This window comes from Passer domesticus, chromosome 1, assembly GCF_036417665.1.
Source record: "Passer domesticus isolate bPasDom1 chromosome 1, bPasDom1.hap1, whole genome shotgun sequence".
In the NCBI taxonomy this organism is placed as follows: Eukaryota; Metazoa; Chordata; class Aves; order Passeriformes; family Passeridae; genus Passer; species Passer domesticus.
The window spans coordinates 122,108,361-122,123,469 of NC_087474.1; the positions used below are offsets into that span (position 1 = coordinate 122,108,361).

General features: G+C 41.3%; 1 long non-coding RNA gene across 3 annotated transcripts in view; it reads left to right on the plus strand.

Moving 5' to 3' along the window:
• Positions 1-306: 306 nt before the first annotated feature.
• Positions 307-15,109, plus strand: part of LOC135289427 (uncharacterized) — a 43,588-nt gene continuing 28,785 nt past the window's right edge. For 2 of the 3 annotated variants that reach the window (XR_010352184.1, XR_010352178.1), the window contains exon 1: positions 3,768-3,936. This is a non-coding gene — a long non-coding RNA (uncharacterized LOC135289427). Of the gene's footprint in view, positions 480-3,767; positions 3,937-15,109 lie in introns of those variants that run through there. The other variant, XR_010352181.1, reaches the window with a different exon arrangement.

The following is a 15,109-nucleotide window of genomic DNA, read 5'->3' on the forward strand; positions in this document are numbered from 1 at the left end:
CTGGCTGCTATCAGACTCTGACATTTTATACTAATACTTAAAATAAATCTAGAAACAGGAAAGAAAGTACAGAATTATTGTTTTAAGCTAACTGTGAGGGCTTATCTTCAAAGTGACAGAGTTTCTATTGTATTTAAAGAAACTGGTCAGTATACTGGCATAAAGGTTAGAAGTACGCATGAAGCTGGAGTTAAGTTCCAGCCCCAGTTTTCACTTTTGATATAGACCCTCTAAGATGCTTTTTTTGTTCTTCTAACATGAAGATTTAAAAATACTTTTGCTTTATTTTTTTCCAAGCTTGTCAACTTTGCGTTAAAGCCTACTCCTATTGAAAGCACTGGGAGTTTTGCCATGCATTGTGAAAGGTCTGGGATGTGGCAGCATGTACGAAAATCTTTGTGATTTGTTGGACTACTTGGACAAGATCTAGGGATATGTGAGCTGCCATCATCAGCTTTTCTTTCCACATCTTATCTCAGGTAACTTTTGCATGCCTTTTGAGATCCCTGGTTTAACGGCTAAAAAAAAAAAAAGCTAAAAGTTTGGTCCCCTGGAAAATGGAGAGTCAATTTTCTATCTGAAAGTGCTCATTTTAGTGTGTTTTAGAGTTGGCATTTCACTATTTGTAAAGACTAGTTAGACACATGACCCAAAATGAAGCTGAAAACAAAACTGATTGAATATAAAATATTTTAATGAAGGCCATAAAATGGTCATCTGCTAAACAAAGAGCACATTTCACAATCATGTGTGAGATTTGGACCATCTTGAGGCTACTTTCACTGCCAGGCACTTTCCATGAGCCTGAGACTGAGCTTGTCAGTCATCTCTGCAGCACACACCCATGGTCACACTGGGCTTGGCTCAGATGTGGTGTGCTGAGGGAAAGGTGGATCACACTTGCACTGTGATGTGATCTGAGCTTCCCTTCCCACAGGCTGGACAGATCAGGTGTGATATTACAGACCCTGGGAGATTTCTGGAGTCTGGCTCATCATGAGCATGGTATGGGGGTTTGGAGTTGGAGCTCCACCTGGGCAAAAAGGCAATGGTATGGAATTCTGAATGAGGACCAGGAGAATGGAGTTTCCCATTGTAAGCCTGTTCCAGGCCTGATGATAACTTCACAGCATAGATGTTTCTTTTGTTATTTTGCCTAGAAGAGAAAATAGTAACTGTGACATGTCAATGTCAAATTCTGAATATACAGAAATGTGACACTAACACAAAATGATGGAGAGATAAAAATTAGGAGCTTCTTTGAAATTTGAAAATTTGGGGTCTTGAAAGAATGGAGTGACACACTGCTCGTGAAACATGTAGGATCCTGAAAAGCCTATTGAATTTATGCATAATGACTTTTTCTTATTACTGTTACCTTATGTTGTAATTCTTCTTATAGGCCCTAAACGTATGAAATGTCAGCAGGGAATAACTCAAACACAAGAGAAATCACACTATTAGAATGCAAGATTGCTGATTGGTTTACATGTCCTTGCTTACAGCAAGAAAATCCAAACTCCAACACTTTTTTTTGGCAGCTTGATTAGTGTTTTAGGTGGGTATTATCAAAAGAAAATTATTTCTGTCTCCAACTGACTAGTCTGAAAATCAAACGGATTTTTTTAAATTAGTATATAACTTTTTGAGCCAATAGACGTATGTGGGGTTGTATATGTGGGGTGAGTGGCTGATGAAGAAATAAAGCTTTTCTAAGGCACACGTGAGAACAATTTTATTAGAAATTAGAGCATACATTCCACCAGTTTAATTACGCAATATATAAAATGCTGGTACTACAGCCTTTGACTTTCTGAAGTCACCTGAAAAATTAAAATCATTCTTAGCAAATAGAAAGAGAGGAAAATACTTTTAGTTCAAGTCCATTTGTTTCTTCTTGCTGAGCAGTGTTCTAATCGAGGTTAGAAGTGGGATTTGTGTGTCATTGGTCATTTTACTAGAGCCACATTTCTTTCCTCAAAGTTAGAAATTATTTTCTGAGAAATTATATTAAACAATATTAAAATTATTGCAAAAATCACATTCCTGTTCCTGGAGCATGGAAGTTTGGTGAGTCCTTTTAACAGACTCTGTTTAACACACTGTGATGGCAAGGGGTGAGGCAAAATTGAAGGAAAAAATGCCTGACTGACAGCACCCCACCCAGATAAGGCCACTGCTTAGAGAAACTGGGGAATGTCTCAATGCAAGTGCTGTGCCAGGAACACACGCTCCACTGCATCCAGGAGTGATTTTCAATCACCCATCTCTTAAAGAGGTCAGCAGTAGCAACAGCCTGCAGGCTTGTTCTCTCCTCTCAACACAGGAAAGACTCATGCCCCTCCTCAATATGATTTGGCTCCTTTTTCTTGCAACCTCTACCTTATTTATAGAATCACAGAATAATTTAGATTGGAAAGGACCCCTGAAGGTCATCCAGTCCCACCCTTTGCTCCTGACAAGGCTGATTTAAAAGCCAGATGAGGGTATTCATGGCCTTGCCTCATCAGGTTTTGAAAGCATCTGAGGGTGGAGATTCCCCCACCTCTCTAGCTGGGTTTAACCACTCTTACCACAATTCTTTTTCTTCTTATCCATGCTGAAAATTTCCCTGGATGCAAATTGTGGGCATTGCCTATTGCTCTTTGGCTGCACGTCTCTGAGACAAGTCTGACTTCCTCTTGTCCTTTAACAAGCTGAAGATCAGAATCATATTCAAGAGTCCTTTCCACCCCCAGCCTTTCCTTCTCCAGACTGGCATCCTTGGTTTCCTCAGCCCTCCTTGCACATCGTGGCCCACAGCCTTGGTGCTCCTCCACTGGGCTTGGTCTGACACGCTCCTGACTTTTACTGGGAATCCCAAGAGTGGGCACTACAGAGCACCCCAAACGTGGCCTCACTGGAAGGGAGCAGCTGCTGGCTGCTCTCTGCTGAGGCAGCCTGGCGTGTTTTAGCTTTCACTGCCTCAAGGGCGCACTGCTGACTCATCTTCTGCAAATTCTCCACATCAGATCCTGCTCTGCAGAGCTGCTGCCCTCCCAGGCAATCTCCAGTTTGCATTGCTGCAGGGGCTTCTTCTGTCCCGTGTGGAGGACCTTGCATCTTGTTCCGATAAACTTTATGAAGTTTCTGTCAGCCAGAAAGGATATAAGGTGTATATCAGCAAATTCATCATCCTTTCCTTCACAAGAAGACCTTTCCTATCTGTCTGTCTTTTAACTTCCTGACTTTTGTCAGAAGCCCATGGACAAGTAACTATCTTGCACCCCTTAAATTTGGTTCTGCACCACAAAATCTTTGTGCTTTAGAACACTCTTTGCTGCCTATACATAGTCTGAGACAGGATTTATCAGGTCCTTCACAAATAAGGGTAGGTCTAACTCCCTCAGGGGAGCACACTACCCTGTGTTAGGCCAAAGAGCAGCAGAGGAGACTGCAAGTGATTGTCTCACTGGCCAAAATGAAGAAAAAAACAATGAACAGAAAGAACACAAACCTAATTAAGCTATTTTCAATCATGTGGAGAAAATATTCAATAGTTAGGGAAAATTTACAAAAGAAATACAAAAAAAGAAAAACCCAACCAAAACCTGAGGAATATCATATAAGAATTGGCATACAAGAAATTAGTGTATGAGACATTGCCAACAGAAGGCATCAGTGAGTTCACCCTGATCTTTCTTCTATGGAATGTCAGTGCCCCATCCCTGGAAGGGCTCAAGGCCAGGCAGGATGGGACTTTGAGCAAGCTGGTCTAGCGGAAGATGTCCCTGCCATGGCAAGGAGAGTAGGGACCAGAAGATATTGAAGGTGCCTTTCAGTCCAAACCATTCTATGATTCTGTGGTGGTATGTCATGTCATAAACAGGACCCTATTTCTGCTCTTGAAAGTGAGGAGGAATGACTGGAAAGCAAGATAAATTTCTGAACACACGCGTAAGAAATTTAGAAACATTCATTATCTGGGAGTATGGTTTTCTTATCACAGGTGGCAGAAAAAGAACCTCAGAGGACTGAATTTTATACTGAATTCCATGTCTCCTGTTCTGGTGATAATATTCAGGAGAATGCTAAAGGAGTCTGTTGAGAAGGCAGGACTTTGAGGAAAACCAGGACATTTGCACACCTGATGGCAATTCTGCCAGGCTTGTTCCTGGCCAATAGATAGTAGTTAGCCACAAACTGTGTATCAAACAGCTGAATATATAGTCCACAATCTCTTAAAAACTTAATTTAGGTCCTAAACTTTTAAGCAAATATTGTTTAATTTGTGTTAAACTCTCAGCTTTTCACTTGAAATCCCAAATTGGTCCCTTGCTGCCTCTTCATATGGGATTATGTATATTTTCTATGCAGTATTCTCAAAAAATATTTGAGATTTTTTGAAGACTTTAAGAAAAGCTAGATTGTCATCTCTTGTATCAGCAATACATGATCACTATCCTAATTAGAAAAGGACTGATAATCATACTAATATCTGTGAGAGCTCTGCTGTAGAATTCACCAGGGACAGATTCAGTGTCTAAATTAAAACTAAATTTTTGCATGGTCAAATAAGAGAGGCGAGCAAAGATGCAATAGTTCCCTCCATCCTAATTATTTGAATGACCATGTGTTCATCCTGCAGAATGGAAGCACCTTGAAGCAGGAGATAAATGTGAGAAGGGGAAGAAATCCAGCTGTCCTCTGTCCATGACACTGTGAGGAGGAAACTCTAGAAAGCCTCAGTGCCTGACCACCACAGCATTGGCTTTGGAGTGAAATTGAAAATGTAGCTTCTGACAGCAGCAAAGATGGCCAAGGCATTTACAAGGCTCAGGGGTCAGACTCAGAGGTGACAGACTGATCTAATTTTTGGGATTTGACAAAAACAACACATCTGGTTTAAAAAGCAAAACAAACCAAAAACTTATGTGAGGAAAAAAAGATGGCTTGGAGTGTCTGAAAGGCCTTTGCCAGACGCTCTCACTCAGCAGTGCAGTTCTCACTGTTCTGGATCACTTCTTTGCTGTTTATCTTGAGTAAAGCCCTTTGTAATTAAGTTAATACTGATTTAATCATGACAATCATAGCTGGTAGATATCCAAGAAAATGATAACAAAAATTAAGCAGTGTGCAGATCACATCTGTGACAAGAGATTGAAGAATAAAAGAACACTGCAGGGGCAGGCTGTGCTGTAGTTTTCCTTTTGAAACTGCTGTTGAAAACAAAACCAAACAAGTGGGAAAGTTAGGGCTGCTTCTTCTGCAAGATTACACATGATTTGTGTAAAGTACTTGGACTAGTTTGTTCACACAATCCCATGAAGTGGTGAGGGTTTGACAGCCACGTTATTACATCGCAACTTGGCTGAGAGGTTGTGGGAGACAAACTCATTGTGTTTTAGGTCATTTGTGCTCATTAGCAAGTGCAAAGCCATCAAAGCCATGTTTGCCTTCTGCTAAGTGGAGCTGCAGCGCTCTCACCTGGACTCAGCATCATTCAGATATGCAGCAAGGTTGTCCCATCTAACACCTCATCTTTTAAAGAAAATGAGTTGGGATTATGAGACATTAGGCACAGCTCTACGATTTCCTCAGGTTTTCTAATTACCTGGCGAGCTGTCTGCCCAACAGCAGCAGTGGATTGGAGGAGTCTTGGGGGCAGGTAGTGGAGCCACTACCTGCAGTGCCACTACAATACTCCATCAGGCTTAGGCCTCCATCCTTAGACTGGAGCTTGCTTAGATAAGGTAACCAGTGCTAGCAGAGGAAAACCCTTTAGCATGATTCATGTGTTACCTGAAACAATGTCACAGCACAGTTTCAGATTAGAAAACGTAATTACCTTGATCAGTTGTTTACAAAGAAATTGTTTGAAGCTTTCCAAAGACATTGTTTGCCATCAGGGCAGTATCACTTCCATTGTGTGTTTTGTGTACTGGCCTGATAGATAATGATGGGAGCTCCCAGAAAATTACTCTCCCTCAGAGCATCAAAGTTTTTGTAGTATTTGTAACCCAGCTACAGAATCTCATGCAAGATGGGTGCAACAGTCTTTAAATCCATGACTATTAAGCTCATTATGTTTTAATTTGAAAATTGGACACTCAGTTTTCAAAGATTTATGGCCTTATCCGGAACACAGTGAAGTCAGTGGAAGTTTTGTCCTTGGCTTCCTTTGGAACAGGATAGAGTTCTTGTGATGTAATGTTTGATCTCCAAGCAATGGATTCAAGAAATAACTAGCTCTGAGTAGTTATCGAGATCACTTAGAGCTAATCAGATAAAAACTCTACAATTTTGAGGGAAAGAATGAGAGTACCAGAAATTCAGGGCCACTGAATGCCACGGGAAGACACAGTGGAGAGCATTTCTGTGCTGACAAAATTTAAGGCACAATAAGAACCATTCTAATCTGACTTAAACTGGAAAAACCACGGCTGACTTGCAGAGTTGAGCAGCTCTGAAAGACTGCCATTTAATTTTAAATTGCAGTTCAAAACTGGTGCTGAGCTTAATGCTACTTCACCGTGGGGTCAATATATGAGTCAAATCTCTCACCAGTTACAATCTGGAAGTAAAATGTGTTTGTAAACCTTTGAATGCTGGGGATTGCTATGTTTGAACTCAGACAAGTTCAGATTTTTTCTTTTTTTCTTTCTTCACATTAATGTAAGACTGCTTGGAGTGGGGATAAGGAGAATTGACAGTAACTTTGTTACTCTGATTTTCTGGAATGGGAATTTTTTCTAAATGGGAGTAATTTTGTAAATTAATTAACCAAACGAAGTGACAAGAGCAGTAGAACACAAAGGTGAAGAAAACATCCTTAACCTTAATTGTGCTTTAACATGGCTGATTTCACAGCTATGTGGACACATTCTGCACTGACTTATAGTGCTTTACAGATGTGCCTTTTGAACTTCTTGTTATCCTTATGTAGACCAGACCCTGGCTGCCCTTAGACTCTGAAGATGGTTGAAAACAGCAAGTCTAACACATACAAGATTTTGCAATATTTAATTCATTAGTTTTCAGCTATTCTAGAGGAGCATCAGGTGTGTACAAAATGTATAGGCTTTGATTGAAGGGATAACTTTATTGTGAAAAGTACACTGAATGCAGCATGAGCTGCTCAGAAACCCAGCTGAGCTGAGTAAGCTCAAACTGCCAGCAAGCTGGTTTGCTATCCAGTGACAAAACTGGATTACATTGTTTCCTCTTGCTACAGTGACGGTGGCTAGTTGCATGCCCTGCATCAGTATGATGTGACACAAAGATGGAGCAGGGATTCATATTTGTAAAATCTGGGATTCAAACCTGAACACAGCTAGTCTGGGAGACAAGCCCAGACAAATCTTTCTGTATGGCATTTATTAACTATTACTTTTCAAGGGTGAGGGCCATTTATAGTAATCTTTCATCTTTGCCAGCAAAAGAAGGAGTCATTCCAGTTGTCTTTGAAAGCCAGAAGACTCGCTGTTCCTGTGCAGAGGTCTAGAGAGCTGCCAGAGCCACAAAGGCTTGCCCCTGACATCTGTAAGCCGTGGTTTCAAAGATCTCCTCCCCTTACACACACCCTTTACACCCCCTTCACTTTGCCTTCCTCCTCCTCCTCCAGTCTGACCCCAATGGGTTCCTTGCAGGAGGCTGTGTCAGAAAGAAAATTCAGATCCTTATTTTAATCACCCTTAATGGCTGGGAGAGCTACCCGTACGCCACCATTACCACTTGTGTCAGAGATCTGCCCCATGAACTGTTGGAATTATCAACAATTAAAGTTGGCTGCATTTATGACACTGGTTTTACAAATCCAGAGCTAGGTCTCACCTTCTCTGCAGCAGGGGTGTGCAGATCTCTCAGCCAGCACTCCTGCACCATGATGCCACTCCGATGTTGATTCTGCCACCAACCTTCCACTCATTTTTGGCAATCAGATCACAGCATTTTCACATGCTTAAGTTGTCAGTAGGGAAGCATTTCTTGTCCCCCTGTGCTCCTGATAGCATTGCATAAAACCACTTCCTACCCACAGCACAATGAACTGGAATTTCTCCTCCTACAGGAGGCCATATCCTCCCTCCAGCTGCACACACAGAGTCGGAACTTGTAAATGCATGCTAACCCGTGGCCTTACACAGTGCTGCTACTCCTGGTCTCTGTTGGAAATAGCCATCCAGATGGAACCATTGGTGAAATCCAGAGTTTGTTTTTCTTGTGTGCAGTAGCTTTCCAGTATTCCAAAAAGAGGATTTCTTTGGAAGGGCTCAGGATAAAATTCTTGAAGAAATGAACCCATTGATCTGAGCCTTTTCTCCCGTTCCTAGAACAGCATAGAGACAGCCAATAGAGCACATACAGGTATGAGTGTAGCAGGAAGATCCAAGTGGTTGGAGCACTGGAAGACACTGAAAATGTGAGAGGGTCTGAAAAACTCGTATTTAATGCACTGATCTTTGGAGCCTTCACAATGAGCATTGTTAGATATAGGATCTGCTAAACAATGAGTCCTTGATAGGACATAATACCTATTCAGAAGCTCAGCTTTGCACACTTGCTCTTAAAACATCCTTAGCTCAACTTAAATTTACCTTTGTTACACACAATGCACATGTGACAGACGGTTGCATTCATTCATCTACTTTATTTAGATCTTTGACAGGCTTACCTACTCTCTGCTGTAAAGCTGGGATTCTTATGGGTTCCTGAAGTCAATGTGATTGCTAATTAGTACCATTTGAAATTGTCAGTGTCAGATGCTTCAGGTGACACTGAAATAACATTGAGGAAAAGTTAGAAACCTAGAGGTCTGTGAGCGAAACCTGATTCTGCCTAATTGCTTTCTGTGCTTACCTTATATTCCCTGCTTGGACAGTTTCTCCTTTTGAATAAGAAAGGCAATTTCCAGCACATACTGTCCTTCATCTACCAGCCGGTAAAGACCCAAAAGTACTGCTTGTTGTTAGCAATTGGCTGAGAACCTCCTATTTCCTCAGGCTGGCAGCCAAGCTGGCAGGTCTGGGAAAGGTATGACAATCCAGGATGCAGTATCCTGACTGCACATAATGTACTCTGCCAGCCAAGCACAGGCTTTCCATAGTGAGAGGCATTCCTCTAGTATGACTGTAAATGACAGGGACAAGAAAATGGCAAAGTTTTTCCCCAGAAACACACTGTTCTGCTTAAATTTCTTAAATGGGAACTGACTTGTAAACAGTTGCTTTTATAAGCTTGCCTGCTCCTTCAAATTTTGCCAGTGGCTCCTACAATCATCTGAACAAAAGTGACAATTTGAAAATATGTAAATGTTTTAAATATAATAAATTGAAAAAAAAAATTTCAGGGCTTCAATACCTATAAAAATATGTTTGTGCATTTGTTCAGCTGATTTTAGAAGAGTTGTTAAGTATTTCCAAGATCGAAATAAAAATTCGAAAATAGTGGTGATATTTGTATAAAATGTGTGCTTAAATAATAGCTGTTTATGGCAGTTTCTGGAGACTCACAACTGGAAAAATATTTTCTGAAAGAGGTTCTGCAGTTCCAAAGAGCAAATCCATAGTGTGGCAAGACAGTCCCCTGTAGTAGTTAAGGTTTTAATCAGAGGCAAACACTACTTAGCTCATCTGTTACAAACTCTTCCCAGGAGCTAAGCAGTTCACCATTCAGATTTCTGTCTGCCACTGTAAAGTGCAGCGTTAATGGGGGAAAGAAAGAGGAGAAGAAAGAAAGGACTGCTAAACACACGAGGTCATTCTTGTCCGTTGGACAAGCCTGTTCTTGCTTCCCTAAGAAGAAAGTTTGCATATTAGTTGAGGCAGGAATGTCAAGCCAACCTCTCAGGGAGGGGAACTTATGAAGTAGAAGTGATTGCTGGTGTGATTGGCTAAGTCAGAATGATCTGAAAAAGTCTTCAGGTTGATTGTGATTTTGATCAAGTAGAAAGGTGAGAAGGAAAAATGCATTTGCCTATGTTCCTTATTTAACAGTCAAAAGAATAGATAGAAATTAAAAGTAGAAGCTGAGGAATCTCCTGGAAGCAAATTTATTACCTTTAAGACATACAGAAATGAGAGCCTTAGCTCAAAATCTGAACAGAAGAGATTTCACTCACTGCACTTGGCAGCCCACTCATTGCTTGCATTCACTGCTAATTTAGGTGCTGTGGTAGAGAGGCAGACTTACAGCTTACAAATATTACAGCTGTTGCTAGTCCTTTCATAACTCCCACTTATCCCACCCCATCTGCAGTGCTTTAAAATGACATTGGATATTTGTGGTGTTGATAGTGAAAAAATATAGGCCTGCCTTTTAAATGGCCATCACTTTTTGTCACAGGCAGCCTTATTATCTCTGATTGGAGAGGGTGAAAATCATTGGCATGTAAATAAGGTGCTTGGTGAGGTGGCAGACGAAGGGGCTGTGGATTGACATGCACAGCCACCAAGTGGGAGCCAGCGTCAGACACCTGGCTTTGCTTGGAAGGCTGAAAATCAACGAATCATAGAATTGTAGAATGATGTAGTTCCTCCAGTAAACCTCACAGGCAAATCCACCACTAAACTAAGTGCCACATTTACACATCTCTTAAGCATGTCTAGGGATGATGCCTCAACCACTCCCCTGGGCAGCCTGTTCCAATATTTGACAACCCCTTCCGGGAAGAAGTGTTTCCTAATATCCAATCTAAACCTCCCTTGGTGCAGCCTGAGGCCATTTGCTCTTGTCCTGTCTCTTGCTACTTGGGAAAAGAAACTTAGACCCTCTTCTCTACAGCCTCCTTTCAGGTAGTTGTAGAGAGCAATAAGGTCATGGTCTGTTCCTGTTCCACCCCTACCCACCTTCATCCTTTTCTCCAGGCTAAACAATCCCAGCTCCCTTAGGCTCTCCTCATCTGAGATTTTTCTCCAGGAGATTTTCCCCAGACCTATGATGAGCTTCATTGCAAAGGGCTTGCTTCTCTTTAGACTCTGGCCATATTTTTGTCCAAATCTAGGAGATTATTCTAGAAAATTGGAACATCTTTTCTGCCAAATACTAATGTACCTTAAATGTCATTCTTACCTAGTTGTAGGAAGAATACAGTTTCATCTAATTAAGGATGAAGCTAAGTGCTAATGTCTGTTTATTTTTAGAGACTAAGTTAGCTGCATTAGAATTTGTCTTTTGTTTGGTTTGTTTACACAGTGTTTTCAGACCTGGTTTTCTAAAGGTTAGGGAGGAGAGTTACTGAGGCTTTGAGCATAAATCTCAGCTGCAATCTGTGCTGGGCTTTACCAGCTTTGTGCACCTACTCACAAGGATGCCTTTATTATCACTTCACCCATCTTTTCCTTTCAGTTTCCTGGTGCAAACTGGAAAAGAGGGAGCCAGAACTCACTGTGCTTGGATTTTACAATGCTTTCATCCTGCACTGGATACTAAAGGCAACTAGAAAAAAGTCTGTTTGGATTATCAGAGCACAAATCCACATAAACAACAACTTATCAGATATCTGTATTGTAAAAGAATCACTTGTAATACTGAGGAATATCACTACAGCCACATATTTCTTGTACTTTATGATTCATTGTTTTTCAGATGTCAATTTGAAACAAAACCTTAAGTATTTTGAATCATTTTTTCACCAAAGCTGCAAAAGCTTTGGGGAGTTCTTTGGTTGGAAATTCTGATGCAGGTATATATAATTTTCTAGGGATAGTTAAATAATATTCTCATACACTGAGGTAAATAGGGCCGGCTGATTCATGGCTACAGCATCCCCTGCAATTCTATCTGAGTACCTTGCAGTGTTCTCTTAATTATCTCACCACTCATTAGAAAATCAAGGTTTTTCTGCTGTGTCACATAAGGTTGCTGCTGTGTGGCGTAGAGAAACCTGTCCATGGCTGCTCAAGATGTCTGGATCAGAAATCCCAGTGTCAGTCACTTATGTTCTTGATTATCCCCCTAATCAAGTTTTCCTAACAGGGAAATACAAAATTTCCAGACTAAGTCCTCCCTTCTGTTCTATGGTTTGACACCCCCCCATATTATTTAGCTGTCATCCCTGCATATCTGTGTGTGACTGATCTGATCCTGCTCCTGCACTTCCAACCTGTCTTGTACCCAGCACTGCCTTGCACTGCCAAGAAATGCTTGTGCCTTCCGCAGCTTTGCACCCTCTTCCCAAAGATCCTCAGTGCAGCATGGTGGGGACATGCACACTTAGATAACCAGTTCTATGTTTTCCTGGGAGCCAGGTTAGCTTAGAGTACCCAGCCACTGCAGCACCAGGGCTGCCAGAGCCAGCTCCAAGCTTCCCTGGTCACTGAGCCTCTTGCTTATGCCAAAAATATTACAAGGAGTCATCATTCCCACAGAAATGTGACTCTGAGGATGTATTTTGATATTCTGACTGTCCTGACCAGCTCAAACACCCCCTGGACAAATTGCTGGTCCCATGTGGCAGGGGCAGCTGCTGATCTGTGGTTTCCTAACACTCAGAAAGGAGAAGAGGGGAAAGAAGTGAAGGGAGGAGCAAATCAGCTGCTGCCAAACCCATGTGGTGAGGCATCCTGAGGCCTAACTCACCTGGCTACTCCACCATGCACACTGCATCAACATGGTGTGAGGAGAGTGCTGCAGGGAAGAGGAGAGCACTGGTGGGCCAGAGAGGAGGGGAAGAGAAACAGGAAACGAAGAATAGAAATTAGGAGAGAGGGAAAATCAAGGTGGAAATGTTTCATTGCTGTGATCCATGGTCTTATTCAGTCCTCCTCATAAAAATCCCTATTCCAATTTGAGAACTCTTTCTGCATTGGGGAATGAAGAGCAAGACTGGCACTGTGAGGATAGGGACAAGGGCAGGCAGGGGCAACTGGGTTCTTGTTAGTGAGTCACTGTTGTATGGGCAAGACGAGCATCTAGAGAAATAATTTTCCTTCAGAGTATTTGCTTTGTTGCTGGATGTTGCAAAACATGCAGAGCTAGAAAAAAAATTAGAGACCAGCATTAATTACTCCACTTGGTTCTGTTACTACTAGCAATCTCTATGGCGCAATTAAAACTTAAGTATTTGAGTGAGGAGTAGGGCACAGGATGCCGTGGCTAATAATAAGCTTTTTACTAATTGTTTGGTTCTGACTTTGGTTCTGGTTTTTTGGTTGGTTTTTTGGTTTCTGTGGTGTTGGTTTTTTTTTTTTTTTTTTTTTTTTTTTTTTTTTTTTTTTTCTGAATCCTATAAAAGCTGCATGGTTTCTAATTACAAATTTAGACAGTAGATTGTGGAAATTTATGTGGGTCAATAGGCAATCTGCTGTTTCTGTCCTAACAGCAAATATATTCTGGCGAGTTTTATATTTGTATGATCATAGGCGCTCTGTGTGGGATCCTGCAACCTCTTTATATTTTTAATTCCCACTATCCTGGATTTAGAGTTCCCTCTTCAATGCTGTGCTCAACTTAGACTTGTGACTTTATTGACACCACCCACATTAAGAAATCCAAGGCCATTTGCTACTGCTTTCAGCCTTTGCAGGGCTTTGCATACCACCTTCTGCTTCAACCAGTTCTAGCCCCACTTTTATAGCTCATTAAACCCAACCCTGTCAGTGCTGGTTGTTTCAACACCAGTCTGCATCTTATCCATTTCAGGCATCTCTCTGGGTGCCTGCCCTCATCACAGACCTCCAGGTATTGTAAAATTCAGTGATAAAACAATCTTTTCATCTCTTGTTTTGCCCAACTCTAACTGTACAGTAAGGTACAACACAGCAAACTTGTTTCTGCCAGAACTCAGCACTTGTTCACCTTTTTTTGGCTTAGTCTTCATGCTGCATGTCTGGTAATAAAATCAGGTCTGTCCTGGACACAAACTCTAACCTCAAGGTGAGACTGTAGCCTGATTATATTTATAAGGAGGACGGCAGAGTTAGCAAAGCTATATGCTTTGAAGTATGCATTTTGTATCATTGTTTATGCTGCAAGCTACACAGAGACTCTCTGCTATGATTATGCCTTAACCCTGTGCCAGAAAGGTGAAGACAGTTCACTGCTGGATCCCACAAGCCCTGCAGTGCTAGGATGAAAGTTCAGCCTGATGAGTGAGAATAACTTAAGGCATGTTTTAAAATATAACATTTAAAAATCTTAGGTTCAAGATAGGGCTTGGTGTGCTTGTATTAGGTCTTCTTAGAGACACAATTCCTCTAGGTACTGACAGGGGAAGTTTTCTTCCCTTCTTGTGGATAGATGCTGTAGGGTCATGATTAAATTATGGTCATTTTTATTGTCTGTAAAAGAAGGCTGAAGAATTGGGATTGTTACTGGGTTCTGTGTCACTGTTCTTGTAGAAGGAATTGGAGCAGACAACAACTTGAGGAGTTTTGTGACAGCCATGAGTTACGTGGGCTTTGGGTTGGCTCTGGGCTTAGGTTTAGGATGACTCCAACAGGGGCAGCTTTATAGTTAGATAGATAAAGCTCTTGGAGATAAATTGAAGACCAGAACCATTAACATTTAAAGAATAAATATGTGCTGATTTTACTTCTGCTGCGGAAAGGATTTCTGAGATGCAATGAGTCTTTATTGGGGATTAGGATAAGGATTTTGGACAGCCAGAGCTAGATGTATTTCTGAATCATTCAAATTACTGCAAGGATGTGGTCTTTTGCTAGTCATGAGAAAAGTCTTCTGATTAGTGCTGGGGCAGGTATAAGTCACTGGGATAAGGTTCAAGGTTAGTGTATGCCTAAACACAGCTTTATTCTCCCTTCATTTGCCTGTGGACAACAGCACATGCACTTCCTGTTTGTGACTTTTCTAAAAATGAGTCTAAGCGGGAACAGTTCAGGTTTGAAGGGTCTTCAGGTTCTGAGGAAACTGGGGTCTCTCTTTGAACTATGTTGTTCCGTTCCTGTTCATCTGGAATTTGGAAATGTTAATTATGGAATGGGAAAATAGCTAGAATGCAGTGCCCTGCTTAAATGCTTGGTTTTGACTTTTTAAGAGTAAGTGTTACAGCAGAGCCGTATCTGTCTTTCCTGGTGCCTGTTTAAGTTGTGCTTATTTAGTTAGAAAACAGCTTAATTGCTCAGGGTGAAGAGTTAAAGTTTATTTTTGTGCTGCTCTGTTTTTAGCTGCAGAT